The sequence below is a fragment of the Anthonomus grandis genome, chromosome 3 (genome assembly GCF_022605725.1).
Source record: "Anthonomus grandis grandis chromosome 3, icAntGran1.3, whole genome shotgun sequence".
Lineage (NCBI taxonomy): Eukaryota > Metazoa > Arthropoda > Insecta > Coleoptera > Curculionidae > Anthonomus > Anthonomus grandis.
Genome location: NC_065548.1, coordinates 36,038,591 through 36,050,493, shown reverse-complemented (window position 1 = coordinate 36,050,493; position 11,903 = coordinate 36,038,591). Strand labels below are relative to the sequence as shown.

At 31.3% G+C, this 11,903-nt stretch overlaps 1 long non-coding RNA gene across 1 annotated transcript; it reads left to right on the top strand.

Annotated features, from left to right (window-relative positions):
- Nucleotides 1-316: 316 nt before the first annotated feature.
- Nucleotides 317-3,226, top strand: LOC126734481 (uncharacterized). Its single transcript, XR_007660067.1, has 3 exons — nt 317-2,298; nt 2,362-2,693; nt 2,750-3,226. It is a non-coding gene; the product is annotated as an uncharacterized LOC126734481 (long non-coding RNA).
- Nucleotides 3,227-11,903: the final 8,677 nt, after the last annotated feature.

The following is an 11,903-nucleotide window of genomic DNA, read 5'->3' as shown; positions in this document are numbered from 1 at the left end:
ATTTTCGCGCCATCTTCCATACGAAAATTTTAAGAAATCTTCCGTCATCGGATGAAGTTGAAATAAATTTAACTTTTTATACGATATCGGACTTATTTGACAACTATGACATGACATTTTGTTTACGTTTTTTGTTTGTTGTCATATATTATGAAATTGGTGAATTTCTTCTAGTTTTTATTATTTTTCAAAGGATTTTTTGTTGGTGTTTTTTCATAAATCAGTAGGATAATATAATATGGATCGTTATAGAAAGGTAGAAAAAAAATATTACTATGGACCATTTCTAATAATTATTACATTATTAGGTACAAAATGAAAGGATTTTGGCTATAGAGACCCAGCAACGCCGAAAAAATTTATTGCTTTTATCTCTTTTTTTATTGTATACCAAAAAGGATTCTAGAAAGTATACCCCAAAACGATTTTGGATCAGAGATATTTTCAGGAAACCTAAAGAACAAGGTCTACCATCAATTACTTAATGAAATGAGCCTTTCAGACACAGAAAAATATTTTAATTATTTGAGAATTACATGTGAGACTTTTAATACCCTTTAATTAAATATTGTGGGACCTAAATTAACAAAACTCTATTGTGTAAGAGAGCCAATATCTAGTGGTGAACGACTTGCAGTTACATTAAGGCATGTATAAGATTACTTTTTTATTATTAAGGAAATATTTTCATTAAAAGATTCTTAAAAATTGACAGACCTATTATATACAAGTATTGATCATAAATTTTATTAATTGCTTCATTATTTAATTTTCTATACAACTTATTCTTTATGCATTCACTGTGTAAATACTTCTAATATACATTTAAGGAAAACTTAAATTGTACTATTTTATTTACAGGTACCTTGCTAGTGGCAATAGTATGGTCTCTCTTTCATATGCATTTAGAATTGCTCAGAGTACAGTATCAAGTATTATACTTGAAACTTGCAATGTTTTGTGGGATTTATTAAGTGACAAAGTGCTCTGTATTCCAAATGAACAAACCTGGCTAATCATTCATTAAAACTGCAGGGCAAAGTGGTTCAGTTTGCTGATGATACCACCATTTTATGGAATCATAGAGATTCTGATAATGTTAGAGCCCAGGTTTTTAAGGATCTTAAGATTTTATCGGAGTGGTGTGCTGCAAACAGGCTTGTATTTAATGTGGGCAAAACCTTTATTATGGGATTGAAGTGTGACGTTCAGGGCCTTATGTTTAGTGAAAACTCCCCCTTGCAAAACAAAGAAAGCTGTAAGTTCCTTGGTATTACCATTGATGGTCGCCTTTGCTTCGAAGATCATATCCTAAATCTTGCATCAAAATTATCCTCTGGATGCTTTGCAGTAAGAATGGCGGGGCATGAGCTGGGAGGGGTAGTTGCACATTCAGTGTACTTTTCTCTTATTGAGTCCCACCTTCGTTATGGCTTGCCTTTTTGGGGTTTAACCAACAAGGGATTATTAAACATAATTTTTGTGATTCAAAAAAAGGCAGTTAGATACCTATGTTCCTCTGGGTTAAGAGATTCTTGTAAACCTCTCTTTATATCTCAAAAAATCCTAACTCTTTTTTCTCTTTTCATCTTAGAAACAGCTACTCTTATTCATAAATGTCCTAAACCTCCCTCTAACACTGGTCATATGACTCACCAGGTTAACAATTTTCCCTTACCAATCCCTACATCCTCCCTCACCAAGAACTCACTTATATACCTTAGCAAAAAAACTTACAACCATGTTCCTCTATGTATCAGACAAATTTTAGAAGTTAAGAGATTCAAAAAGGAATTAAAATCACTTTTATTATCCAGGGCATATTATAGCCTTAACGATTTTTTTAATGATACCTTTTAACCTGTGCTCTGACATCATTTTAGTGTTTTAGTTTTGTTTCCTGTTAAATAATTTAATTTACTTCTTCTAAATTCTGTTTTATTGACAGCTTTACTTATTTTTTAATGAAATTTATCAAAAAGATGCTTTTTTTTTCTCAATCTGTTTTGTTATGATTAATTTTGGTAATGTGTGTAAATTTTATGGTAAAGTGTTTTAGATGTTATGTTTGTTTGAAATTTGAAATTTAAAGTGAATTTGGAATTTTTTAGTTTTTAGGATGCTTGTACACAAGATTTTGTTGTCTTACGTAATATAGCACATTTTCTTTCTTTCTTTCTTTCTTTCTTTCTTTCTTTCTTTCTTTCTTTCTTTCTATTGCTGGTAATTTTGCAGAAAGGTGGCAATTACCTCATTGCATTGGAGCAGTTGATGGGTAACATGTTGTAATTCAAGTAGGTATTGTATTTCCCTTAACAGTAATAAATGATATTAAAGTTATATGTCTTAAAATACTTACAGGCTCCACCAAATTCAGGATCAACATTTTATAATTATAAAGGATCTCATAGCATTGTTCTCTTAGCATTATGTGATGCTAAATATAAATTCATAATGGTTGACATTGGCAGTGAAGAGAGACACAGTGATGGAGGGATTTTTAAAAACTCCAACATGGGAAAAGGGCCTTTAGAAAACTCACTTAATGTTCCAGAACCCTCTATTTTGATAGATAATGAAGATCCTTTAAATTATTATATCATTGCTGATGAAGCTTTTCCCCTATCCACTTACATTATGCGTCCATATTCTGGTAAATTTTTGCCACAAGATAAAAGAATTTTTAATTACAGGTAGAACCAATTTATTTTAATATTAGATTTGAAAAATAACTAAAATAGTTTGTTAGGCTTTCTAGAGGGGGCAGAGTGATTGAAAACGCATTTGGGATACTAGCTGCTCGTTGGAGAATATATAGAAATGTTATTATATGTAGTCAACCAACCATAATTGCCATAGTGAAAGCTACAATTTGCTTACACAATTTCATAATTGATAATGAGTAAAATAAAGAAAAGCAGTATTGTAGTGCGACAATTATTGATAGGGAAGATGAAAAAGGAAATATTATTGAAGGAGACTGGAGACGTGAACCTAGGCTAGACCTCCTGCCTGTAAACAGGACAAGCACTAATATGTATGGCAGAGCAGCAGAAAATATGAGGAACAGATTAAAAAAATATTTTATGGAAGATGGAGCAGTCACTTTCCAATGGAATAAATAGCTTAACAGTTACAAAATAACTGGAATGAAGGCCTAATTACTTTTAGTAATTTTTTCATCTTAATCTTAATAAAGACTGTAATCCATTTCTAATATTTTCACTTTGTATCTATATGGAGAACATTATTTAGTTGTTTATAATAAATTTATTTGGTTTCATTTTATCTTAGGTTCTTTATGAGCCTTATAAAATATTTTTTTCAAAGTTATATTTTATTTTATATATAAGATTGACTTATTCAACCATTTTCATTTTTTTAAATTAAGTAAATCTCACATTTTGTAAATTGTTTCAGTAGGTGTTCTTGCATTTATTGAGAAGATGGTCTACATTGCCTTATTCTGGAGTTATATAGCTTATATTTAGTTGTTTAATTTAATTGATGTGAACATAATGTAAACTTTTTCATTAAACTCGAGAGTATATATTATATTCAATATATTTGTACTAATATAAGTTATATTGTTTTTCTTATAGACTTAAGTTATAATTATGAGCAATACTACACTAAAAATATATAGTTTATTGCACTAGACATTTTTTTATTACAGATAGGTAGTTGTTTAATGATAAAGCAGTAAAACTAAGGTGAAAAACTGAATCTATGTGTTTAATTAGGAAATAAGATAACAATTTAATTTAATTGTAATATTAACATATAACATACCTTTAATTAAACTAAATTGGAATCTTGTAAATATAAATAATACATATATACGAATAAATATAATTTACAAGTATTCTTTGCTGCCCTCATATGCCACTTGCAGCAGCTTGATTTCAAGAAAAGTTCTCTCCTTTTGAGGCATTAATGCCAACATATCAGATATTCTCTGACAGACTGGATTAATATCTGGCATTGTTGGGGCGGGCATCTGTACAGGTTCATTGATTTTTTCAAGGGCTTTCAAAATAGCTCCTTCAACCGCATTTTGACTACCCTTTTGCCTATGTCTCCCCTCATCACCATTAATGGGAGATGTCAGTGGTGATGGAACAGCTGAAGTCGAGGGTGACTCCCTTGGTAGTGTGACATTTGATACAGTTGTTAAATAGAAAAAAAAATATTAATAATTATGATTAATAACAATTTATTACTTTATCCAATACTTTAATTTTACTTTAATACTTTATTTTATTTACCTGGATTAAATGAAATTTGAATGGATGGGTAATAGCAGGAAGGAAAAAGGGAGAGTAAAGGTATGGGAAGTGAGGGTTAGAAAATGGGTACAAGGGAACCAATGGAAGGAGGGAGACTTACTATAGACAATAGAGACAGCTCAGGGGATCTTCTCAAAGGGGAGCCGACTAGCACTAACCACTTTGGTAGAGCGGCGTGGATTCCACAAGGGTTCAATAAAATATAAGCGCCACCTGTTTTATCCCAGATGGATAAGAAAATCCCGATAACCAAGAAAATTAGGAAAAACAGGAAATTACTAAAAGCACTATACCTATAAACCTGAAAGAAAATCTCACAAGGAAGAACAGACAGGGAGATTTATAAATACAATTAATTATATTATGTAGACCCTTAATATTATGTACAAGTGTTGTATATTATGGTGTAATTAATAAATCAACAATAAAATAAATATTAACCCTTTACTTTGGCTATTAAATTATGTGCTATTAAATTACAGCTTTAGTGTGAAAGCACCTTAAAACTCATGGACTCACACCAAAAGTCCCTTGTCTGACTTAGAAAGTTAGGTTATCTTTCAAAAATCAAAATAAACAGAAAAGAAAAGCTTTACTTAGGTTAGTATTCAGTCTATATATTTGTGTTCTGTGCTTAACATAGTAAAACTGCCCATTCAATGGTAACTCTACTTCCTCTGCCTCTATTATGAATAGAAGATTGTGGAAAATAGGGTCGAATTAAATCTATTAGTTGTTGTGTTTAAGAAAGCTTCTTGATATAGTTATATGGCCATTTATGCCTATGTATATTTTAATTCATTCTCTTTCGCTTCATCCAGCTTGTTCAGCATTTATTTTATATATATACCAGTTGCTTTGCAGGCGCGAATTAGTCATTAAACGGTAGTCTTTAAGCAAACGTCATGTTAGTTTGTAAGTTGCTTTAATTGTATTCTTCTTTTTAATTAAACGAATTGTTTTTAAAAAAGGAAGTTTCAATTAATAAAATAAAAGTGGCGCAGTCGGTAGGATCCTTTAAGAGCGAAAAGTTGATCCATTTCGAGTAACACGAAAATTGAGTACGCGAATACTCGGTGAGTACGTGAGTGCTAGTGATATTAGTGCTAAGTGATAGTTATCAGTGCTTACTAGTACCTTATAGTCAGTAGTACTAGATACTTAGTGTATGTGATAGCATCCAATCGATTGAGTTCAACGCTCATCTGTTTCAACAGTTAAAGAAGGATCTAGATCATCTCAGGCAACAAGACTACATTTTTGGCTCCTGGCAGATCATCTCAATTATTGGTTCGCCATTGTGAGAGGCCAGTAGGACAATTTGGCGTATGCTAGTGTCCACTACAAACATCTACGACAGCAGCGGCAGATAGTTGATACAAGAACGAAACTGAGAAACTTTCAATTGTAAGTGTTTACAGAATTGTTTCTTATAGTTGTACATCTTGTTAATTAAGATTGAAACACATGTTCTATAAATGAAAAAGTTTAATGATCGGTTAAGTGATATAACTTATCCAAGAGTTAGTCGTCGTAGTACTGAAACTACAATTTTTGAAAACGATTCTAGCAACTTAGGTTTAGAACAACAATACGCTGAAATTTCTACGAATAGCTTAGTAACCCTAGATCTTGTAAATAACGAAAATTTTGCAGAAAGTTCCACTGTAAATAATTTAGATTTTAATTCGAAATCAGATAATAATATGGCTGATGCTTTGCGATCCACTGTAACGTGTAACCTTTTGAAAACGTTTGACATCAAAACCATCACGGTTAGATACTTTCATTAACCAAATTAACTTATTTCACACAAGATATTACAATGCAGATTCATCGCAACAGGAATATGTTATTTTAGCCATTAAGAGTAAAATCATAGGAGAAGCGGAAGACTTTTTACTTACCAGAAGCGATTTGAATTCGTGGGATGAAATTAAATTAGCCTTACAGCAAAAATTCAGTGACCCTATAACTAGAGCAAATTTACAACAACAGTTGATTTTCCTTACTAGAAAGAATGGGTCAACAAATGACTACATTCAAAGATTAAAAGCTTTAGTAAATAAAATTAATAATAAAATTTGCTCAGAAATAAATAATATAGAAGCCAGAACTATACTTATAAATCAAAACGAGCTAACAGCAACTCAAAATCTTCTTGCTAATATCTCTAGTGAATTGAGAACATTATTATAGTGCAAAACCCTCAAACTCTAGACCAGGCAATTGACATAATTACTAATTATGAAATATTAAGCAGTCAGAACCATTTTAAAAATAACTATTTACAAAATCACAACCCACACAAACAAAATACACAAAAAACCTTTAAATCAACCTCAAAATAATATACAAAGAACACAACACAATCACAATCAAAATAAACATTACCCGAGTCAGATTCCAAAACCTCAGAATCAATATAGTAGTTATAGGCCATTTAATCCCAATTATAGAAAACAGAATCAAAACTTTGTCAGACCCCAAGGTCCACAAAATCAAGATTTCTCTCAAAGAAACCCTCAACAAAATAAAAATCAATTTCCACAACCAATGTCAGGTATACAATATACTTCAGCTAAATCTCAATTTCCAAAACCTATGTCCGGAGTGAGTGTTCAACCAAGAAAAATCCCTTAACCTCAAATGAGACACGATTTAGCTCATCTTGAAAATACTGATTTAAACCTCCCTTACCCTCAAGATGATTACTCTATTAATCATGATAACCCTAATTTTTCTGATTTTTTGATTTCTGTGAGCAAGAATATGAAAACCTCGATAATAATCAATTACAATCTTATGAAGAAGATCTAACAGATCAATTCGAAAATTTTCATATCGAAGCCTCGGAGAAACAAAACCATGCTTAACATTAAATAGCTTTCAAGTAAATAAACTACCCTTTATAGAAATCAAGAGCCCTGATTTTAAGATTCGTTTATTAATAGATACAGGCTCACATGCTTCATTACTTAGACCCTCCATAGTAGAAATGTTTTTCCCAAAAACCATAAGACCTTATATTAGCACCCTGCAAACATGTACAGGTTCGCAAAAAGCTAAATATAGAGCTCTTATACCCTTATTCGCAAGCTTTGCTATTTCAGAACCCATCGAATTTATTCTATACTCTTTTCATGATTACTTTGATGGAATTTTAGGTATAAAAGATCTTCGTAAATTAAATCTAAATATTGATTTACAAAATCAAACCCTATACAATGATTATTTAACTATTCCATTTAAGTATAGACAGGATTTTGAAAAATTTATTGTCGAAATACCACCAGAGACTATACAAAAAACCCCGATTAAGACAAATTTACCCGAAAATACAACATGGTTTGTTCCATATTACTTTGACGGTGAAATTGAAATTCAACCCACTCTTGTTACAATTAAAGAAAGTTCCTATATTGTAGATATTTATAATCGTTCGAAAAGGTACATAGCTTTAGAAGGAAATTTAGATAATGGATTTCCAATTGAACCAATCGAACTTAACAACTTTGAAATCTTTAATATACAAATAGGCGAAAATTCTAGTCAATCTAAATGTACAGAACCATTAGATTTAAAAACCTTGTTACGTCATGAACACCTAAATAAAGAGGAACGAGAACAACTCTTTATTTAAATTCTTTTCTTCTTTAAATTAATTAACAAATATAGTAGTATTTTACATAAACCTGGAGACATATTAACGTTCTCTAGTCAAGTTAAACACGTTATAAATATCAAAGATGAAATTCCAGTATATACAAAAAATTACAGGTATCCCTATATTCATAAAGAGGAAATAAACAAACAAATAGAACAAATGTTAGACAGCAGAATAATTCAACCATCTAATTCGCCATGGAGTTCACCAGTATGGATAGTACCGAAGAAGTTAGATGCAACAGGACAAAAGAAATGGAGAATGGTGATTGACTATAGAAAAGTGAATGAGAAGACGATCAGTGACAGATATCCGATACCTAACATCACTGATATATTGGACAAATTAGGAAAATGCAACTACTTTACCACATTAGACCTTGCTAGCGGCTTCGATCAAATAGAAATGGACCCTAAAAGCATCCCAAAAACTGCATTCAATGTCGAACATGGACATTATGAGTACACACGCATGCCATTCGGATTAAGTAATGCACCTGCTACATTCCAGCGTACAATGGACAACATATTACGTGGTTTATTAGGAAAAATATGTTTAGTTTACATGGATGATATTATAATTTTCTCTACCAGCTTACAAGAACATATGAATTTCTTAAAATTAGTATTTGAAAGACTTATGTCGCACAACATGAAAATACAACTAGATAAGTCAGAATTCCTACAAAAAACAGTCGAATTCTTAGGACATATAGTAACTGCGGAAGGCGTTAAACCCAACCCTCGCAAAATAGAAGCTGTTAAAAACTTTAAAATATCAAATACACCAAAAGAAATCAAATCCTTCTTAGGTCTCATTGGATATTATAGGAAATTCATAAAAGACTTCGCAAAAATCACAAAACCACTGACAAACTGCTTAAAGAAAAACGTAAAAATAGTCCACGATAAGGCATTTCGTACATCTTTTGAATTATGCAAAAACATTTTAACAAACGATCCAATATTGCAGTACCCAGATTTCAGTAAACCCTTCATCTTGACAACCGATGCATCAGAATATGCAATAGGAGCAATTTTATCTCAAGGATCCATCAGATCAGATTTACCTATCTCTTATGCAAGTAGAACGCTAAACACAGCAGAATGTAATTATAGGACAATAGAGAAAGAATTATTGGCAATTGTATGGGCAACCAAATACTTCCGTCCATATTTATTTGGTCGAAAATTTAGCATCGTGACAGATAATAAATCACTGCAGTGGCTATTTTCGATTAAGGAACCAAATTCAAAATTGGTAAGATGGCGATTAAAACTCCAAGAATACTAATATACCATTCAATATAAAAAAGGAAAACACAACGTCAATGCCGATGCACTTTCTAGACCACCAAGAGAAATTCATCCTATGGAAATAAGAAAACCATCACCCACGCATATGTCAGCAACTTGTGAAGATAACGAAGATTACGACCAATATACATGGCATGATAAGATAAAACATTTCTTTGATACACAAGAAAACTTATTTGAAAGACCAAAGAAAAAGAAAGAAAAAAGGAAAATAAATATAATCTCTAATGTTTTATTAAAACCAGCTGATCAACCAAAGGTTAATGAACTACCTAACCTACCACAACAAGAATCACCAAAACCTACTACAAGTAAAAAGGAAATAGTAGATATACCAGGAAAAGATAATTCAGAAACAGACACAGGTAGTTCATTGGAAAAATTGACATTAGAACAACTGGAAAAGGATAAATACAAGAGAGACAACTCAGAAACAAATACGGTGCATACGTCACAAGAAGACCCAATCTTAGGAGCACCATATGTAAATAAATCGATAAATACATTCAAAAACCAAATTATTTTTAAATGGACAACTAAAGAAAAGCCATACATACAGAAAGACCGATTATTTGAAACAAAAAAGAGATTTATAATTTTTATAAATAACAGCCCTATAACTAATGAAATACAAATCCTATTCAGAGACAACTTACCACCCGATACTTATTGTTTGTTTTTTCAAAACAAAGAATTAGAGCCAGTTGTCATAAGAATATTTCAGGAAACGTTTAAGCATAACGCGTATAAGTTATTAAATTCAAACACCCTATTAGAAGACATTTTAACCCCTGCTGAACAAAAGGAAGTTATCGAGAGATACCATACGACGAAAACTTCACATCGAGGAATTACGGAAAATATTTAAAATATCAAACAACGATATTATTGGCCAAGCTTAGAGCGTGATGTAATTAATTTTGTAAATACATGTGAAACTTGTCAAAAGACAAAATACGATCGACATCCATATAAAGTAATTTATAAGCCTACACCAACAGGATCAAAACCTCTTGAACATATTTACATGGATATTTATTCCATATCTGGCCAAAAATATTTAACCCTAATCGATAATTTCTCTAAATTCGCAACAGCATATCCTATAAACGAAACCTCTATAGAGATATGTCAAAGTTTAATAAAATACTTTTCACATCACGGAACGCCCTGTAAAATAACAGCAGATAACGGAACATCTTTTAAGAGTAATCTAATTCAAGATTTATGTAGAACCTACCGAATTGAACTACATTTCACCACCCCTTATAACCCCAACTCGAATTCACCCGTCGAAAGATTTCACTCAACCCTTCAGGAAAGCCTTATTGCTCTTAGAAATGATCATAGAAGTAAAACTATACAAGAATTAGTAGATATAGCAATATTAAATTATAATAATAGCATCCACTCTTCACACGAATATACTCCGTTTCAAATCCTTAAAGGAAACTTGAACTATCAGTTTAATTTCGAAAAATATATTAACCAAATGCAAACTGATTACGTATATGAACTTGCCGAAATTTTCAAAGAATTAAATGAAAACATTAATTCAAAATTAAATGCTAAAAAGGCAAATGTTCTATCTAAACTAAACAAGAAACGCGAAAATGACCCAGAAATTCCAGAAGCTACTAATCAATTAGTAGGTAGTCCGCGGAAATTACCTCAGAAGTTACAACCAAAATATAAAATAACCAAATTTAAAGGTCAAAGACATCCTAAAAATATTAAACGACGTTCGTAATTATTTTTCAGGAACGGAAATGAGGATTGTAATAATCTTATTACTTCCACTACTAATAGGAATAGACGCTCAATATAAAATAGAAGAATTAACCAATCACTTGCTGCCAGTCTATCAAGGAAATAGTTATATAGTTACCAATTACCATCATGTATACTATCATGTAAATTTAACTAATATGAAGGATTGCCTAGATATAACAAAATTTACCCTATTACAAAGTAATAAGACCCTTGGCAATACTAGCGTAACATCACCCTATTATTCCCTGTATAAATTACTCTTAACCAGAACAAATAACTTATTCGATCAAATAAAATCGATTGAATTATTTATTGAACATTATACCACACCCCAAAAGAGGTTTAAAAGAGGATTATTTAATATTATTGCTAAAGCTCAAAAGTTCTTGTTTGGAACCCTAGACGATGATGATGCAGAACGTTATAATAAATATATTAAAACCCTGCAAGACAACCAAAATATCTTACACCATGATATTTCTTTAACCCAGACCATTGTTAAAAATTTAACCAAAGATATAGACTTACAGCTGAGTAATATTAAAAACAATCAACAAAAGTTAATGACCCAGGTCAATGATTTGAAACAGTTAACACAATCCGCTACCATAACATCTTATTTTATTCTCTTTCGACAATGTAGAAAATAATATTCGCATATTATATGAGACGTACAACAATGTACAAACCGCGATAACCTTCGCCGAAATTAACATCATGCACCATAGCATTTTTAAATATCAGCAGTTAAATGACATCATTATGAAACTTGACCCAAAAACCAGAATTCCTTTTGATAATATTATCAAATATTATGAAGTCGCACATGCGGATGTAACCATAAAAAACGACCTAATC